Raw genomic sequence first — 19,378 nt, forward strand, 5'->3', positions numbered from 1 at the left:
CAAACTGAAGGTAAACTTGTGGTACATTTCATTAGTCTAATTCAAATTGCCTCTCAGATCCCACAGACCTTCACAGCATTTGAATGAAATTGTTATAAAATGTGAAAACCACAAAAAATCTTTAGCATTTACAGCCATTTCTTGACTAAATGGTGCAGACATTCTCTTTAGTTTTCAAAACAACTTTAAAATTTTCAGTGGGTTGTTTGTTAGTACCACCAGAATTAATTTATCTTTTCAGTTGTAAATAATTAACATCTGAAATGATGCTGGATTTTAAAACTTTGGCCCAAGACCCTCATTCGTTTATCCACTTGCAGATAGTTACAGTGGAGGCCTCCACAACTTTGATGAGATTCATCTAAAATAGATGTCTTTTTAAAAGAAGGGAAAGCAATATGTATTTGAGAACTGTTCTATCTGGGGAGTTCAGTTGTGCACACCCATACTTCTTACCTCACTGCAGAGGTGATAGGAGCCCTACCTCACATGGCTGCTTTCTTCACCAACCTAGCAATAGCTAATGGACACAGCAGAGCCAATGCAGCTGCATTACAGTAGTACAGATGGAGATTTCTTCCTCCTATGAGCAACTCTGCCATTTATTTATTTATTTTTGGCTTGAGCATAGCTATGAATGGGGAGAAGGTAGAGACTGAGAAATCATCACTTAATTTTCATGCCCCAGTTTGCAACACTGGCAGCTAGCAAAAAAAGCCTGCTTTTTTTGCATGGTCAGTTTCAATGGTAACTTGGCCTGTTACAGCCATCACCCGTATATAGAGCAAGCCAGTGCTAAAGATCAGTGCTAAAGATTAGCACACTGACTGCTGCTGCGAACTTAGTGGCTTGGAGCTGAGTCATGTGTGGGTGGGGGTAAGGCTCTCTCCTTCCCAACCAACATTATTTTCACTGACAACCTGGGCAAGATGAGGGAGGAAGGGGTTTAATGAAACAGCATGCCTATCCTGCTTGTGACATCGTCAAATGCTGCTGCTCAGCATATTGGTGTTGAGAGGGGGAACACAGTTTCCGCAGGGGAGACATGCTGGGTGCTGGCTGCCTGGCCTGTGCTCCATTCCTGATTTTATTTTGGGCAGAGCTGCTTTGGTTTGTAGGGTGAAAGTAGCTTAAACCAAATCCTGTCCCTGCAGCATTGGCAATGGGGTCAGTGTGCTCAGCAGCACGTGGCTGACGATGCTATACGGCAGGATACATTGCTGACACTGCAAAATGCTTCTCTGCCAGAGGTGACACATGAACATCTCCCTGATGGAGGTGAGGGAAGTGCTTTTGAAAGACAGGTCAGAAAACGCCGGTGATAATTTCTCATTTGTTCCTGAGGACGGTGGCCTAGGAAAGGCAAAATACAAAGGGATGCAAATATTTACATGCAAGCACTCACATTCTTAAATATCTTCTATAAAGATAGTGATCATATACATGAAAACATGTAACAGAAAGTTTACCCAATAAAAATGTGATTCCATGGCAATGCTGGCCTGTACAAAGATAGGACACTTGCACTAAAAGGACTATTTTAAAATCAGCAAAAATTTGACCGTTCACTTTGCTTGTTTTCTAGTGTATTTCAAATATAAGGCCGTGCTTATGCTGGCATCTAGTGGCTGTTGTGTTTATGGAGATTTCCTCCCCAGAACCATTGTGTCAAGCACGGGGAGCTATGATCAGTTGTTTGGCTTTTCATATGAGACTGACTTTCCAGAAATATTTTTCTTGTGTAGGTTTTTATCTTAGAGAAACTTCTCATGGATTACTGCAAAGGTCAATATTGAGGTCAGAGGAGTCCCAGACATTAGGGTGAGTGTGATTTTCCCTTTATAAATAGGTAAAATTCTGAGCTCAGGGCTTCATTTTATTTAAGAATTGCAGAAATAGGATTTGAAAAGGATAAAATTTAGGATGGTTCAGACTGACAAAGGCTAGAGGTAGCTCAAACCCAAGTATCATTCATGTGAAGTTTTTGTTTTTCAGGCTTCGCAGAAAGGAAATGCACTCATCCAGGTTTAACAAAAGAGCAAGAGAGGAAGGCCATGTCTCTGGCTGGCTCAGTGTGCTCACCTGGTGGGACAAAGTCAGAGCAATTGCTGAAAAAAGAGCCATGCCTTCTGTTAGCGAATGTCTTGAAAGGGGACATGGAGATACAGGTTACTGATAAGGTGACCCAGTAAGTGCTCTTCTTGTCAAGAGAAAGAACTGACAGGAGAGCACTTTCCTACAAGAGAGTGAGGACTCACTGTTGCTAAAGAAGAAGGAATTCGCTGCCAGTGGCAGCTGTGAGGTCATTCCAAATAAAGGGCAGTGCAACAGCTGGCCTTCTGCTCATTCCACCCACAGTTCCCTCCCACTGAGGGGAGCTCTAGGCTCCACTTAGTTCTCTTATGGCCTTGGCTCCCTTTCCTCTTCTCACAGCTTTACTAGTGACCCCAGTTCTCCTGGTTCCCTTCACCCCAGCCTTCCACATCCTTGCAGTCTACCAAGGCCTGCCAGCCCAGCTGGTCACTGCCCCAGCTCCCTGCTAAGCCTGCTCCCTGGCCTTGGCTCAGTCCTTCCCATACTGTGGACACTATTGATGAAAATCTTAGCACGATGCAGAGTTTTTTGCCTCATCTGCCTTTGTGCTAGTTGATCTCTTCACATCTGTTGATTCCTACATAAGGAATTTCTTTTCCTTCTCATCTGATTTGGCCCCTGACAAGTTCTCTCTCTGCCACATCCCCTGCTGCAGAATCCCTTTTCTGCAGAACCATGTGGGTTTTGCTAAGAAAAACAGTGAGCTCTGCTGTGACCTCTCTCTTCCGTTTGACCCACTCTTTCCTTTAGTCACACACACAGCTTTGACTAACAGTATTATTCTGAGGACTGTGGCCTCTTCTTCTGTGAAATTCAAACACAACAGCTACGTTCTGCTTCAAGAACCAACAGACCAAGTGAGGGGCCCTGAGCAGTGGCATGGCATTGTCCATGCAGTTAATTAGCAAGGTCTGGGCACACTGGTAGTCTCTCATAAATGTTGAGACACTGCCTGGGACTGCTTCCCGACAGGCTGCAGAAAGACAGTAGTTACCTGTATGGTGTGAACAACATCCTGCAGGTTTGTGTCAACCCTGAAAATCTGAGGCCCACGTTATTTACAAAGGTGTGATTAGCATCTAAGCTGTCATGAAGAGTGACTCACTGGCCAGAAGACAACACCTATGTGTTTGAATAGCATCCTGGACCTTCCCCCCAGAAAACGAGGACTGAAGCCCAGCAGTTGCACCAGCACTACCACATTCCTCCCATGAGGTCTGCTCTTCCTTACTGTGTCTATGGGAAATGTGTAATGGATTTGGGAAGCACTGAGATAAACTTCTGGCAAAAAGATCCACCAAGGACCTTCAGACCCTTCAGAGACACCTCAGCATTTCCCCATTGCCCGCTCTCCAGGGTGGGCTGGATCTGCCCTTAGTGCAAGCCAGAGTGGATGTTCCTCTCTGAGTGCCCTGGACATAGAAACAAAAGTGAATTCAAGCCCAGGATCTAATGGTAGTGCTTTCTTTAGTGTGAGGGCAGCCAGATTTACATACCTAATTGCTGTGTTAAGACAATTCAGGCAACAATATGGGGGAAGACCTAGAGAGCTCGTGATCCACAAAAACCCAAGGGAATTTTTTCTTATATGCATACCTTAGATTGTAATGTATGAAATATTGTAGCTAATGAGTCCCATTTACCTGAGATGTTAGTACATCCACATCCTGTATCACTTTTATCTTTTGACATTTTAGAACTTCTTTTTTTGAAGTGATAATTTCCTTAACTATATTATTGTGAATTCATTTAAACTCCTAAAAGCTTAGCTATAGTCTAATTGTGACATAGATATTGATATAATGAAATCTGCTTTTGGAAAGCAAATGCCTGTCTATTAGCAGAATCTTGTATAATTGATTTTTAGTTGAGAGCAGCAGCTGTTTATTCAGTTCGCAGGTTTCTTGTGGTTTGTGGTTTCTTGTGGTTTAAGCATTTGCAGGGTGTAGACACTAATGAGAGCACTGAATTGTTTATGGTGATCTTTGAAGGAGCACTGCAGATTTGTTACGAACTTTTGCCAGCCCAGCAGAAATATATTAGTGCCTCCTTATGCAAAGTCCCACATGCAGAGTAACCTCACTAATCCAAAGCCTTGGGACTGTGCCACCATGCAGGGTAGTGAAAGTTTACCCTGCCATCAAATGGCAGTTGATTACAAGCTTTCTTCAGATCTATTATGTGGAGGATTGCCTCTTTCCCAAAATAGGTCTCTCAGGCATAAAGCAAAACAAAAAGAAAATTCATTTTAAGGCTCTTGCAGCAAAAGCCAGTGTAAGAGCAATGGACTAGGCATTAGCTTAGGATTTACCTCCTCAACTGCTGAACTAGTCCTGTAAGGCTAGCTCTGCACCAGGAGTGCATGGATAGCTGCCCTAGTTGGAAATCTGTCTCTTACAACAACAATCTCCTGCCAGAAACTGTGACGTAGAGCTCCTCTTTTTTCTTCTTTTCGTGGCTTTTGACTTTCACAAGTACTTCCATACCTATTCCACCACTGCACATTTTCCACTGGATAGTTCATATTGGTATTTATGAGCTACAGTGAGAATGGTCTGGTTCTCCCAAACTCGGAATGTGACCAAATTTCTCCTAATAACTCATAACTTAGTAAGTACTGACTGCAGAGTGGTCTACTAGATAGTTATCAGCTCTATAGGGAAGGAGAGGAAGTTTATTTGAAGTAGGCTTTCCAAACCTTTGAAAAAATACACCTGCAGAAACAATATTAAACCATGGAGGAATAGAAAAATTGATCTCACAATTCTTTCTCCATAAATATTCTTCATGACAGATCATCTTCCTTAAGTACATGGCAAAAGGGAGCCCTCTAGGGTAAGTATTATGTGGGAAGATCATTTTCAAGGTGCAGCACAGCTGTTTTCATTTTGTGCTTCAGCAGCAAGGACACGCATGTTCATGAAACAAGATAACTTATGTTGCAACCTCTACATCTAGGAAAACCTAAATTACTGCTTATCCAAGCCCAGGAGACTTTGCCAGCAGAAACATCTCTGTACATATTCCCTGTGTCTCCAAGCATCTGTCAAAGAGCAGGTGGAAGAGATGAAAGTTCCTTGCAAAAGCTCATACTGGTCATTCTCATACTTCCTAAAATAGAGCATGAAGAGGTGAGTGGAGGCCACCTCTTTTACCAAAGTCACATTCTGGCCTTCACTTCTTTTCACAGCTGCCAAAGCCTCGTGTATTGCTGCTCCTTTTCCCAAGGCTTTCTGCCACCACACCAATGCTTCCACTCTTTGCTACCTATGTGCTGCCAGTATCAACAGCCATCATGTCCTATCTGTATACTTTTCCTGTAATTATGATATCATGTGTTTTCCTTCTACTGCTCTCAGACTTCTTCAACAAACAATCACATGCATTCTGCTAAGCTCGTACATACTGCAGTGGGGTGAGGAGTACAGAAGGGCAGGAAGAGGAAAGCAGTGGTGGTGTGGTGAAATAGAAGAGTGACAAAAGGAGACAGCTGGAAGGAGTGGGATTGGTTGTGATATTTAAGAATACAAAATCTTGGTGTGAGTAAGGTAAGTGGCTTTTGTGGTCTGTTTTATGCAGTCTCTTCCTTGCATTTGACTGAATGCAAGACTCAGAGCCACTCTAGTCTTCTGGCAGCCCTGTGGATGGTAGGGTGCTATCTTTGGTTCAGGTGGGGTGGAAGTCCTCTAAGTTGGTTACAGCAGACACCAACCAGCTCAGGTCTCCCATTGCACGACTTGGAAGCACTGCATCCACTAGGCATCATAGTCTCATACTGTTCTGTCAGTGAGGATTTACTGCTGTTTCAGATCTAATGAAACTCTTTCTATTCTTCCTGATGTTTTGCTAAAGCACATGGCTGTAGCTCAGGTAAATTACAGGCTTGTAAAAGAAATGACTGGGTTTTACCACCTGGCCTGCATTGAAGGGATGATAGACTCAGAGACTGCAGAGACTCCTCCTGAGCCTGAGAAATAATGAATTGCCTTGCAGAGCTGTGGCTTTGCAAAATCCTACAAAGGCTTCATTTTTTTTTTCCATTCCCTTTTGTTTAACACCCCAATGTTGGTGCTTTTACTGGGATGGTACGACTATATATTGTCTGGCCTTTCCTTCTAATCCAAAAATACTACAGGCAGTAAAAAAACTTGCCCAGAAATTCCTGTCAGGCAAAAAGTATAAAACATTTTTATTTTCAATGGGATTTCATGTTTCTTCTTTTTCAATTCATACATTGAAGAAATAGAAACAATCAATTTTGCCTTGAGTGATAGACTATGCCTGTTTCCTCTGCCACATGTGGGAGCTCAGCCTTGAGCTTCCACTGGGGCTGTCTTTCATGTATAGCTCCTGACTTCAGGCAATGAAACACAAGGTGAGAGAAGTTAAGCTGGTTGGTTGGGTGAGAAAAGCACCAAACCTGATGTTTCGCTGTGCCTATGACTGTTAACATAGGCCTAGAACGAAAATAACAATATCAGAATTCATGTGTTTCTTTCCTAATCAGGTGCCACGATGCAATTAGGAATATAGTTATCATAGAAGCATTAAGTTTGGAAAAGACTACCAAGATCACTGACCTATCACCACCATGCCCATTAACCTACTCCTTTCTGAAAACAAAAAACATCTTTTCAGACTTCACTGCTGACCTGGACTGAGCTTTAGATTCTTGTTTTAGATTTTCAAATTCTTCTCCACAAGGTTTGTCCCAGCTTTGAATTGGCTTTGCATGGAGGACATTCCTGTATTAGTGAGCTCCTCTGCCATCTGCTGGAATGTCTGATGAGCACTGTGGGCTAAGTGCTTCATGCTTTGCAATGATGCTTTGTTTTCCCTGCCTGGACCACAGCCTCTATTATTTCTCCCATCTGACTGAATTTCTAAGGCAGATCCTGGTAACAACAGAAGCACAGAGAGTCTCCAGGTGTGCAAACATAACTCTTGGGAGCATTATGGTAGGTGCAGCTCACAGGGGAACTCCAGCTGGAAGAGAAGGCAAACGGAACACTCACTAGCAGGGCAAAACATTTGCAAGAGCTATCTGACACACTGGCCTTACCTTTCCTCAATAGGCAGAACCCATCTTCATCAGAGAGGCGTGAAGGTTTTGTCCTGAGTCACCAAACTGCATCAGTCTCCAAATCTACCTTCCTGCTTCTAGACGAGATCTGGTTATTGAGCCAAGTACGCTTAATACCCAATAAATAGTAAAAACAGAGTTCAGCTGTGAGACATGATGGTTGTAAAATCCTTACCTGCTAAAGAACATTTCAATTAGTCTATTCACTGTTCTGAAGAAAGAGTATGGTAGAAGGCCAGATCTAGGGCATTGACTGCTTCCTCTGGAGTCACAGACCAGAATTTAAAATGTAGTACACGATATGCCATGTTATGTTTCCAGCCAGCATCCTGGGTTACTGAACTAACAAGTGAAAGTACCATGAGCTTGGCTGCTGCAGAACAGAAAGACTGGAGCTCCCTCAGGACATTTCTGATGCCTCTTGAACTTGGGAGATTCAGATCCCATTGTGGAGGGTCTAAGCAGCAATGATGTTCCCTGATCATCTGCTGTGTTACAAAGATTGACTCTTCAGCTCATGCAGATGCTGTAGCTCCAGAGCATTTACAAGAGGCAAGGAGTAACCTAACAGCTCCCAATTAGCTTTTCGGAAAGAACACACGGTGCTGAAGTTATGCCAGAAGGATCAGCACGTGACTCCTTTGACAAAAGCAATGCTGCTATTCCTTGTGATGCTTTAACCTCCTGCAGTGCCAGATGTAGCTAGTGTTTTACTATTTCTTTCTTCAAATAGCAGTGCTCAGGGGGAATAAACTTTACTTAACCTAATTAATTTTAATCACAGCTTTCGAATCTCATACTGTGCAAAGAATTACAAATTGGAATACATTAATAGAAGCTGTGGTTTATGCTGCAAGCTAATCAGGAAGTGTGCATTTACATTTTCTGCATGAGTTTGCAATTACCATTAAAATAAAATTCAGTTATGTCCTTTTATATTACTAAAATGTGACAAACAGGTTGAGCTGGTCTGATTTGTTGTAGAAAATGACTTGAAAACGGCCCACATTTCAAAGAATTAAATGATTCTTACTGAGTAAGAGGTTTTAGAAATGACTTCCAGTTGTCTAGAGGTAAGGTCCTTCCAGGCATTCTGGTTTAAACAATCTTTCTTTTACAATAATGGATTGCCTAATATTTCCTACCTGCTTCAGTGCTGATCCACAGAGGGAACAAAGAGAGTTCTTTCACAAAGTCAGTGATGCTTCTCTGAGGGAGTAAGTTGGAGAAATAGCATCTCAAAAGACCTCATCCAAAACCCAGTGCTGAGATACCACAGCACTCAGAAGCAGTCCAGAAAATTGCCCACCCAATGAAAGGGTTCTTATCTGACGAATAATTTGGGGAGGGTTAGAATACCCCCAAATCCTACAGTCCAGTCAATTTGGGGTTTCATTACAAACACAAAACTCCTTCATATGATTTTGAAATTGTAATTCTAGTAGGACCTCACTGCAAATTTTACTTGCACCCAATGATTTTGGAACCTATGTCTCTAGTATGAGTACCTGAATGCACGTGGAAGATCAGTCTCTTCAGTCCACCCCCAGCACCTGATTTTGAATAGAAGCCCACTTTCATATCCATGTGATTATATACGAAGGCTGAGTGTCAGGTTTCTCTAGAGTGTATCACTATAAGTCTGAGAGCCTCTGTTTTTAGAGTACCGGTGGCTGACGTAGTTGAAAAGAGAAGAGGAAAGAGAAGAACGGTCTTGGTGGCCTTGCTGACATAAAACAAAACAGCAGAATCTTTTTTAAACAGAGCTGTAATGCCAGATCAAAGTGACTTGGCTGCGTAATGCCTATTCTCAAAAGCAACTTGGACTTTTAGGAAACTAAGTCCCATTGATTTCAATGGACACCCAGCATCACTCTAACCACGTAACTAAAACCCCTCAGGTCACTTTGGCACATCTGAAAACATGCCATGTCTAAGGAAACAGCTTCATTTTGAGGAAAAAGTGAATTGCTCCCAAAGGTATAATTATCCTCAGGAGCACAGTGTTAAGCTGTGACAGGGCTCCAAAACATTTTTAGTATGAAATTTTACACTGTAGTATAACACGCTGCTCAAGAGAGTATAGTAGGGCTTGTATTTGTTTCCCAGCCTAAACACCTTGCAACTTAATGTCTTTTTTTTTTCTTTTTTAAATTCAAGATTATGCAATGCTTGCAGTGCAAAACAAAGAGGAAAACCACAGCCTCACCATGCAGAAACAGCTTACTCCTTTGTATAGCAAAAGGTCAAATTGCACTGCTTCTGGGAAAACGCAAGTAGATGTATACATTATAGATGATAACTTTTAGCTAAGTTGTAAGCCTTGTGCTTGGTAAATTATTGATAGCACATCAGAGGTTTATGAAAGCCATGTTTAACATGCTGAATTCAAATAAAAAGGTCTGTGAAAATGGTTTTTGTAAAACGTAACACAAAGTACAAATATTAATACAGAGACCAAGAAGATGGAACATCCCTTTCACTGAAGCTCACCGAAAGCTCTGGAAGAAGAAAATTAACTACATTATTGCTGTGAAATATCACTTCAAACTTGTATTTGCATCAGAAAGTTCATTGAGGGTTTCTTCTCTTTAAAAATTCAGTTGAAATGCTGCTTAGAGAGCTCCTAACCACAGAATGAGTAACTTTAAAGGAAATGATGAGCTGATTCTTGACTGATGTAAGTCACCAGAGCTCTGCTAGAGTAAGTGGAAATCTGTTTAATGGACACTTCTAACAGACTGCAGATCCACCAAAATAGTTTCTGTGCACTTTCTTTAAACCACTGTGAAAATAGGAAAATTGGCTTTTCCATCCCTCTCTGTGCTTGCCTCTGGCGAGATAGCACACTGATTGGGCAGAACAAAATGCAAAAAACCACGTCTCACCTTCCTTTTTGTCACACACACACAGGTAAATCACCAGCAGATTACAAATGGCTGCACTGTCACAGAAAAGCAGAGGGAACACATGGCTGCAAGCAAATCTGCCTCATTTCTGGGTGGTTTGCCAGCATCTTTTGTGCCAGGCAGGAGGTCTACCTGGTTTGATAATTCATCTGTGAGGTTTAGCCATTAGTGTCCTTTATATTCTGTCCAATTAATCTGTGTTCTGTGCAAGTAAATCAAGGCTGATTTCTGACAGCCCTAAGATGACTTTTTGCTAACAGCCAAAATCCAGCTTCTCTGGGGCCAAGCCTGTCCAGCTGCCATCTGGGTCAGCCTGGGTTTTATGGTAGCTCTTTGCAGCAGCTAGAAGCTCCAGCCTCCCCCCAGGTGGACTTTTTTATGTGCTCCTAAATTATTAACAGCACCAAATTTCAGACACAAAACCACTTTGCACCCATTAGAGCATCTCTGTGCATTTAACAGATATCTGCATGATGCTCCTTCCCAACAAGTCCGTATGTAAATGAGGAAACCACTGCAGTTCTCAACTCCAAGTCATAGAACAGCCTTCAGCACCAGCAGCTGATGACTTAGCACAGTTTAATCAGCTCAGGATCATTCCCAGGCTGCTGCTGAAATGAACTACGCGCACAACTTCAGGCTCGCTCAATGACAACCACAGTTTTTAGGTTGCCAGGCCTGGGGAGATTTCTCTGCAGAGCAGGGATGCTTCTTCAAAAGCAGTGATGTTCTTCTGGAGGCTAGAGAAAAAAAAATTTTAAAAAAAAAAGTCATATTTTTTGCATAATAACAGCTTTCAGTAGAACAAAATTCATGGCTCTGTGGGAAATCACAAAACAAGAAGTCTTAGCAAGCATGAAGTCCTCAGTGCACTGACATGTTAATATAAGAGAAAAATTGCCTTGCACAAAAGGGACCATGAGGGCTGCTGGCATCATTTTTCTCTTGCTGGGTCTTTATTCAAGTACTTGTCACAGTTACCACATTTTGAATATCTCTGTGAACAACTCAGCTCAAAACCCTGCCTCCTCGTGCTGCTCAGCCCTCCTGCAGCAGAGGCCTCTCACCTGCTGGGAATCCAAGACTCACCTCTTCTCTTCCAAGCAGCAAACTGCCGCACTCTTCCTATCCAGCTGAATAGCTGTCCAGAGAAGTGGTGGATGCCCTATCCCTAGAGGCATTCAAGGTCAGGCTGGATGGGGCTCTGAGCAACCTGATCTAGCTGCAGGTGTCCCCAGTCATTGCAGGGGAGTTGGACTAGATGACCTTTGAAGGTCCCCTCCAACTCAAACAATTTTATGATTCTATCATATACAAATAAATGGGCTCATGAAAAAAAAAAAAAAGTGTAAGAGCTTGAGTGCTGAGAGCAGGCAGAAAAAAAAAGAAAATGAACTGCCAGTGATGAAAAATGAAATAGCCACACCTCATACTGAAGATAAGCTCAAAAGAAGTCAAAAATGTTGTTCTTGCTTGCCTGCTTTAAGTTCACAACAGAGAAAAAATGAATAAGAGAGAAGTAATGCACATGGGAAAGCACTAAAAGGAAAAGAAGATTTATCTGCCATATGACCACTGAAGCACACCGGTAGGATCAAAACTACACTGCATGTGCCAAGCCACTTGGGTACTTGACAGGCCTTCTATCTTCCAACATCTGCAGTAGATATTCTCCTCCATGTGCTGCAGAAGCCTTTCATTTGTTTAAAACTTGAAGTCCCCAGTCTCAGTAGCTCATGCTCTCCCTCTCCTAGATAAGAGGAGAATCCTAACATAGCTTTTTATATAAGTCACTTTCAGTACTGAGGAGTGTAAAATGTAAAAAAAAAAAAAAACAAAAAACAAAAAAAACCCCCTTTTTAAATGAGGACTTCTGTTGTTGTTATTCATATCAGAACAGCAGCATTTTACATCTCCAGTGATATGTGTAATCCATTTATAGCTGGCATAGAGGGTAATTACAACACGATTTCGCCTATGCTAGCATTTTCCATGTTGCTTAATTAACTTTTCAAATTTATTGTAGTTTCTTGTAGATCCAGCCCTACACCTAAAAGCACAAGCTTCATGCTTTGGCTGTTGCATAGCTGACACTGAAGAGCTGCAGAAAAACTGCATGTATTTATTACCACTCTTGTGGTGAAAACATAGTGCTTTTCACTACAAGTAAGCACAGCAAAGAGCAGAAGCACCTATTTTCTTTTTTCCTCTTGCTTAAACTTAGAGGATAATCTGTACATGTCAGATATATATTCATACAGAAATAAATATGTATCTCTCAAAACCATATATTCAGGAAAATCAGAAGATGAGGTCAATAAATAGTTTAAAGCACATCCATGGATGCAGTCAGTCTTATTGGTGCATAATTTAGGGTACTGGTGACTCAGGCAATAGGAGTTCCTCTGTTAGGATGCTGGCTTTGGTAGCTCCCTAACTGGGGCAGGGTGAGAGTTCCCATTAGGGATGGGCACTCAAGTTGAGCAGCTCAGGTTTCTGCAGAAGACAATGGGGGTCACTCTCTACAAAGAAAAAACAAAATCAGATCTTCAGTAAAACAGCAGTGGTGTGCAGAGAGCAAACACAGAAAACGATGCCTTTCTGTTCTGTGCTAGCTTCTGGTTTTGCCATTCTGGATGCGGCTGTATTTTCTGGATCACTGTAGGTTAAAGAGAACTTCGCCTGCTTTCTCAAATAAAGAGATGTATAATCAACAAATACACAGAGTGGTTAGGCTGCATTTACAGAGCATATAGCTAGAAAGATTATCATGATGGAGAGGGATAACAAAAAATAAATGAAAATGCTTACCTGTAATGTAGGCTCACAAGAAAACTCCCGAGGGAACAACCTCCAGGAAGAGATCCTTCCTCTGTGGCAGTCAGCCATTAAATAGGGTCTAGGAGAGGTACAGCCAGGCTCCACCCTTTCCAGTCACACAGGCGAATTGCCTTCACCTGTGCTCCCGCAGCTGACACAGTGCTTTCCTCAGATGATCAATCAGAGGTTCAGGCCATGATTCTGAAGTTCCCATACAAGTGGGTTCTAGCTTTCTTAAAATGGTGGGATTCTGGGGAGCTGAGAGTAACTGAGTTGAGTCAGGAGATCAACAAAATTCACCATTTCATAGAGATTTTCTCTAGACATCAAGTAAAACAAATGTTTGTTTTTCCTTTGCTCTGTTAATGCTGCCGCAAGAAAGTAATGTATTTTATTTATGTCTTTGCAGGCAGTACTGGATTTCATATAAGGAAGGTGAACTTGCATTTCCTGTGTCCTAAATAGCACAGAAAAAAACTTGAGAAGTTCTTTCTTCAAACGTGCATTACATGTGGAAATGCAGCTTTAGGCAATTTCTTCAATAACTCCACTGAATCTCGATGCAATGAAATGCAATCACTTGTAAGGAGAGTCTTGAACTGATCACTGACAAACTCCTATTTCAACCACAAAAAGAAAAAAAACAAACAACCAGAATTTTCAATGATTTTACAGAATTTTTAGCAAGTAACAATTCATTTGAATTAGAATATTTTCCTCTCCTTGAATTGTAAAGCTCTTTTGGGTATTACCAGAAAGGTGTCTCTTAGACTGCTTTATTTCATTAATAGTTATTCTAAGCAGGATTCAGCAGAGTCAGCTGGTATGCAGCAGGCCCCAAAGCCATTGTCTGTTATTAAGACCTTGTTATGCAGGAGACGTGTCTCACATGAAGATGTAATTTCATCAACCTGCTGTGTCTCCCAGTGATGTACCCTTCATGCATTATTATCCCTCTTTCACAACAGTTGGACTATATTGCAAGTGGCTGATAAACTTCCAGTCATACCAGTCCAATCAACTTAGCAAACAGAAGCAAAAAGTGCCTCAGTCTTTTCTGGCCTAGAGGTTAAACACTCTCCAGATGTAGGAAATACCCCCAGTTTGTGCTGCTTACCTGCATCTTCACCAGGAACAGGATCGTTGGAACCCATTGGAGAAAATCCCAGATGAACAGGCAGGACATACAGACCTGACTCCTGAATCAGGTAAGGACATTTTGGAAGGTCAGCTACCCTCCCTCAGACCTCTGTGTCTCTGTTACCGTGCTTACAAGGTTTTGGGGAAGTGTCTCAGGTAAGAACTACTCTGCCAGCAGGACATACTGTCGATTAAAGCCCACCTGATGGCTACATACACATCCTTTTCCCCTAAAAGCTTCAGTGTGCCCAGCATCACACACAGTCCTTGTGTTGCATCCTTGTTCTGTTGTTATAACCTTACGAATTGTTGTGAGATATTTGCCATTATAAGCCTTTGCTAAGAGTTGTGCACCCAGGTTTATAAATATCTGAGGTGTGGGGGCCACAGTGGTGAAGCCAGTCTCTTTTCAGTGGTACGTGGAGACAGGACAAGGGGAAACGGACATAAGCTGCAGCACAGGAAGTTTCACACGAATGTGCGCAAGAACTTCTTTACAGTGAGGTGACAGAGCACTGGAACAGGCTGCCCAGGGAGGTGGTGGAGTCTCCTTCTCTGGAGATGTTCAAGACCTGCCTGGATGCCTACCTGTGCGACCTGCTGTAGGGAACCTGCTTTGGCAGGGGGGGTTGGACTCGATGGTCTCTGGAGGTCCCTTCCAACCCCTACAGTTCTGTGATTCTGTGATCTAAATAAGCAGTGAAAACCCAGTCACTCCTGTCAGTCTTCTTATTACTGATGCTCTATATGCTGCCAAAAAAGCTCTTGCCTTCTGGTCACTGCAATTTTTACAAGACACTGCTGCCTGTGAGACCAGATGACTGATACTGACCCACGTCCTTGTTCCTTGCTTCTCTCGCACCTCTTGTTTCTCCACACTCAATTAGGGAAGGAAATTGAGGTTAATATTCCTGTCCTTGAAATTCAATCTATCCTTGTCCCACGGTGCCATTAACGAAAAGAATTTGGATACAGAGCCTCTAGGTCACAGGCTTATGTAGGAGGTGCTGGTAATGATTCACTCACTCATTTGTCTGCTGGGTGGCAAACACCAAGCAAATTGGTGACGTTAGCCTACATCAGAGATGTTTCCCTTGCAAAACCACAGCCACAGTTTAGCATCCCCTTCTGCTCTGAGGTGAAGCTGTGGTGACTGCATGACTTGCGCTGCAGTTCTGCTGGAAACGCGCCAAGGGCACACGTGGGTCTGCTGCTCGTGGTACTGCTATTTACAACCATGATTTGAACACTGGCTCTTGCATCTCAAAACATTATCTGTGGTCAGAATTATAGGGCAAGTTTTACTGTGTACTCTTAACGTGAGAGCTGCAGGTCAGTTACATGATTGGCAGTTTTCAGGCTCAGAACATATTCAGCATCACAAACACAATAGTGGGGTCAAGATGGGTGTATGTATCATTTTGGGTTTTGTTCATTGGTGGACGCTGACAGATGGGGAGCTGTGAGGGTTTTCACAAATGCTAACATCAGACAACTGACAATCCCTTCCATGCCCGTTCGTACAGTCTCTGGGGAGGCTGATGCACAAGGCAGGATGTTATCTGCTTTGCATCATCCACTTCAGTAGTCTAAATCAGGGTTGTTATTTGAGCTGCTGTGGAAAAGCACCCCATTCCCTTACTTATAAAGCTGATGGGAACTAGTGCTGTGGTGAATACTCCCACTGTCTCTCTGGATGCCTGCTCCAAGGCTGAGGGTACATCTTCAAACTCAGTGCAATAGGGGCTTCTCCTACTGGCTGCTGTCCTAGATACCCTGGAATAAGACTTCCAACCCTGACAAGAACACACAGCTCTTGAAAATAAAGAACGACTCACTGTTTTCTTTTCCTTCATCTCAATGGAACAAAACAAAAATGATCCCTAGAGCTACTTCTTGCTTTTAATCATGCTGAAAATTTTTGTACTTTGCTGTGGCTGAAAGCAAGCAAGCCAGCATTGGTGCACTACCATCACTCACTCTGCAGTAATTAGGTCTGAGCTGCTACCATGGGGAACATTAGTCTAACACCAGACATTGGATCATAAAGGTTGAGGAGAGCTCAAAGTACTTAGCATTCATCATCTGATTCTTAAGGGATTTGTATCCATGCCAAGTTAAGAAGTGAACAGCATAGCTTGCAATCCATTGCCATACCGTACAGTAATATTTTATGCAACTAGCCCCAGCAACACTGATGCTGAACTCAGCTTCTGACCTGCCTGGGGGTGCAGATGCTCCTCTGAGCGCTCTTGGTTGGGCAGCAGGTCACACCATAGAGCTGGCAGCAAGCAGGTTTGGGAGAGCTTACAAAAACCTTCACCATGTGGAGTGCCACTGGGGTGGCTTGAGCACAGAGCTAAGAATGTCTCTCCTGAGTACCTCTGTACTTCAAGTGGATTTAAGAACCAGCACATGCTTTTCCATTACACAGCTGGAGGGACCACAGCATAATCACTCGGCACTTTTAAGCTTCTTTTAAAACATTCAGCTCATTCTCTCATCCTGCTATAGCTGGAACACTCTCAGGAGCTGGCAGCACTGGCTGATTTTAGAGAGCTATGGAGTAATTATACAGTACACTGCCAGCATGGAGAGCTCTGCTGTACTGTTTAACAAGTGATCTAAATTTCAGATTTCTAAAATGTATACAAATCCCTTCTTTTTTTTTCTTTTCTTTTTTTCTTCTTTTTTTTTAAGAGGAAAAACAATAAGCAGTTATGAAATAAGCCCTCTTGGGAGCACACAACAGTGCTCCATCTGACACCTCTGCAGCTACATCCACACAGAGCAGGTGAAGGTCAAGGACTTGGGCAGGTGATCACATGCTCCTAAAACATCAGAACTGGAACACTTGTGACTGTAGACTCCCTTTGACCTATGGAGCTTTTTTGAGGAGGGCCAACACATCTCCCCCAGCTGTGGTTGTGAAGCTTTTTAGTTTTCTTCCTTAAGACCTGTGAGGTTTGAGCACTCCAGAAAGCAACCATGAAATAGTCTCCATCGTGCCCCTTCTTGTTTCCCCACGCTGTCCCTTCAGCATTGCACACAGACCATACTTTATGCTAGAGCTACAGGTGTTTCCCTGTCGAAAAAGCAGGATATAGTGTACTCATCTTTTTTTTCCCCTTCCATCTAAACAAAATCCCACATTGCTCTTCAGGCATCTCCTTGTACATAGAGTTTTAGATAACTATAAGCAGATTGACCTAATCCTCAGACATCATTACAACTTCAGTGTTTCCCAGCACTCATGGACACCTGGAGTAGTTGTTAAACCCCCTATGACAACAGCACTCTCTGCTCCCAGGCTGCCACTCTCAGCTGCTGAGCTTCACTTTTATTTTAAGCACAGCTGCACTCATCAACATGGCTCCTTCTGCTACCTCTTAGGCCTCGTCTGTGGCCTGCAGTGACAGAAATACTTTGTGTCTGGAGCATGCAACCCCAGGCTGAGCTCAGAGGACGAGCTAAATTAGCTGCCTCTCCTCACCTCCCCAACCATTCGCGACTCTGCTCTAGCCTGGTTGCCACTGATGATGTAAGAAACTTTAATAAGAGTCTGATTTGCACATACCAGGTTTAACTTTTGGGAGGCAGCTGTTTTGAAGAGTCCTCCGAGGTCTGGCAGAAGCAGAGCCCCCTGGGGCCTCTCAAGAACTCCCAGCATCACTCCTGCTGTGACGGTCAGGCAAACAGGAATCCTCACATCATGGGATGACTTATTCCCTCTTTTAGAAAGAAATTTGTAGCTGCCTGTCTTCAGAAGGAAATCTGAGCAGTCTTAGATTTGTGTAGTGTTGGCACTAGCTATGCAGCTTAAAGGGCTCAGTGTGAGCAGCTCTCCTCCTTTTCTCACGTTGTATTTTGCCTGCTCCTCTTCTTATTCGGGGGAGCTGCCAGGGCCAGATCACTCAGAGTTGGCCCAACTGCTCTAAGCCCAGCTACCCGACCACATCATCATTTTCAAGTCTCCTAGAACCAGGGATTCTTTTTTTCTGATTTTCCATTATAAGCTATACTTGTGACCTAGCCCATGTGCTGAGCCCATATGCTATATGAATGGGACTCAATCCTTGGTCTTCTGCCTAAATACCAGAGGAGAGCAGCCTACGTGCAGCTGCTCTGCTGCCTCTTGCCCTTGACAACAGTGGGAGGGAAAAGGGAAGAACCCTGCATTTTCCTGGTTTGTATGCCAGTGTTCAGGGATTAGTATTTACACTGAGACCATCAGCTGCATAGTACAACAGGGAGATGTCTGAGTGAAGACAGGGCTCAGAGCTGCAGTTTAGCATGGGGAAACGTGGTTAGGGTGTGCAGCACCACCCTCATTGTCCCCCAGCACCAACCAGGAGCCACACTTCCAGCCCCACGAGACAGAGCTCACTTGCTCTGTTAGTGCTTGTTCAGGTTAAAGTTCTGGGATTATAGTGCTCTTAAAGAATTTTAAGACAGTATTTTGTTAATAAATTATCTGGCTTAAAGTTAGTTCAGCTTTTTCATGAAGTACACCCTGTGTCTAGAGTCAGAGTGCAGGTATGAAGCTGAAAAACTCATAGCAAAACTCTCAAAATTTGAACTGTTCCCACAAGCAGGAAAGGACCACGCAGGCACAGTTCTTCAGTGCATTCTTCCAGACAGACATCCATATGAATCTGTCTTTACGGAACTCTACCTCAGATGCTTAAAGCACTGCCCACTTAACAGCATTTTACGGGAAATAAAAGCTTTCTACAGAGAGCTTATCTCCCTCAGCTCAGCAGCTTCTGAAAATGAAAGTAAATGTAAAAATTCTGATTGAATGCAACTCTCCATATCTGTATAAGTTAAGCAGATAAAAGGGGATGTATATGTGTGCATAAACATGTACATGGATTGTTATTTTTTCCCCCAAGATTACTCTCCTTGTGCAGTATTCTGAGGCATCAAATGCACACCTGTAGTGGCCAGGTTGTTCAAAATAGTTCAGAACTGATCTGATGCAAGATTTTGTGTTCTTCACAGGCAAGGAGACAGTTAAAGGTTGCATCCACGTGTGATATGTCAAAGTAAGCACTCAGACACTCAAATCCATTACAAATAGGACAGAAAAGTTCTAGGAAAAGGAATCTGTAAGAACAACACAAGAGGAGCGCTCATCTTTTCACAGAACCAGTATGAAAGATGTGGCATTCTTAAAATATCTCCATAGTCAGCTATGACCAGGAATATTCATCCCACGCCCCACTTCTGCACACAGGAAGGGAAGAGCTAATAGCAGAAGAATTTTCTTTCGGTGGCGGGAACAACTGTGTGATGATCATCCCCCACCCAGTGTGGGATTCCAGCAGAG

The 19,378-nt window shown here is 42.9% G+C and overlaps 1 long non-coding RNA gene across 1 annotated transcript; it reads right to left on the reverse strand.

Annotated features, from left to right (window-relative positions):
- Nucleotides 1-8,914: 8,914 nt before the first annotated feature.
- On the reverse strand, nt 8,915-13,224 carry LOC122190511. The gene is made up of 2 exons (XR_006182162.1): nt 12,898-13,224; nt 8,915-10,826 (listed from the first exon to the last, which is right to left on the reverse strand). It is a non-coding gene; the product is annotated as an uncharacterized LOC122190511 (long non-coding RNA).
- Nucleotides 13,225-19,378: the final 6,154 nt, after the last annotated feature.

The sequence above is a fragment of the Lagopus leucura genome, unplaced genomic scaffold, assembly GCF_019238085.1.
Source record: "Lagopus leucura isolate 7727_CA_CO unplaced genomic scaffold, USGS_WTPT01 Super-Scaffold_73, whole genome shotgun sequence".
NCBI lineage: Eukaryota > Metazoa > Chordata > Aves > Galliformes > Phasianidae > Lagopus > Lagopus leucura.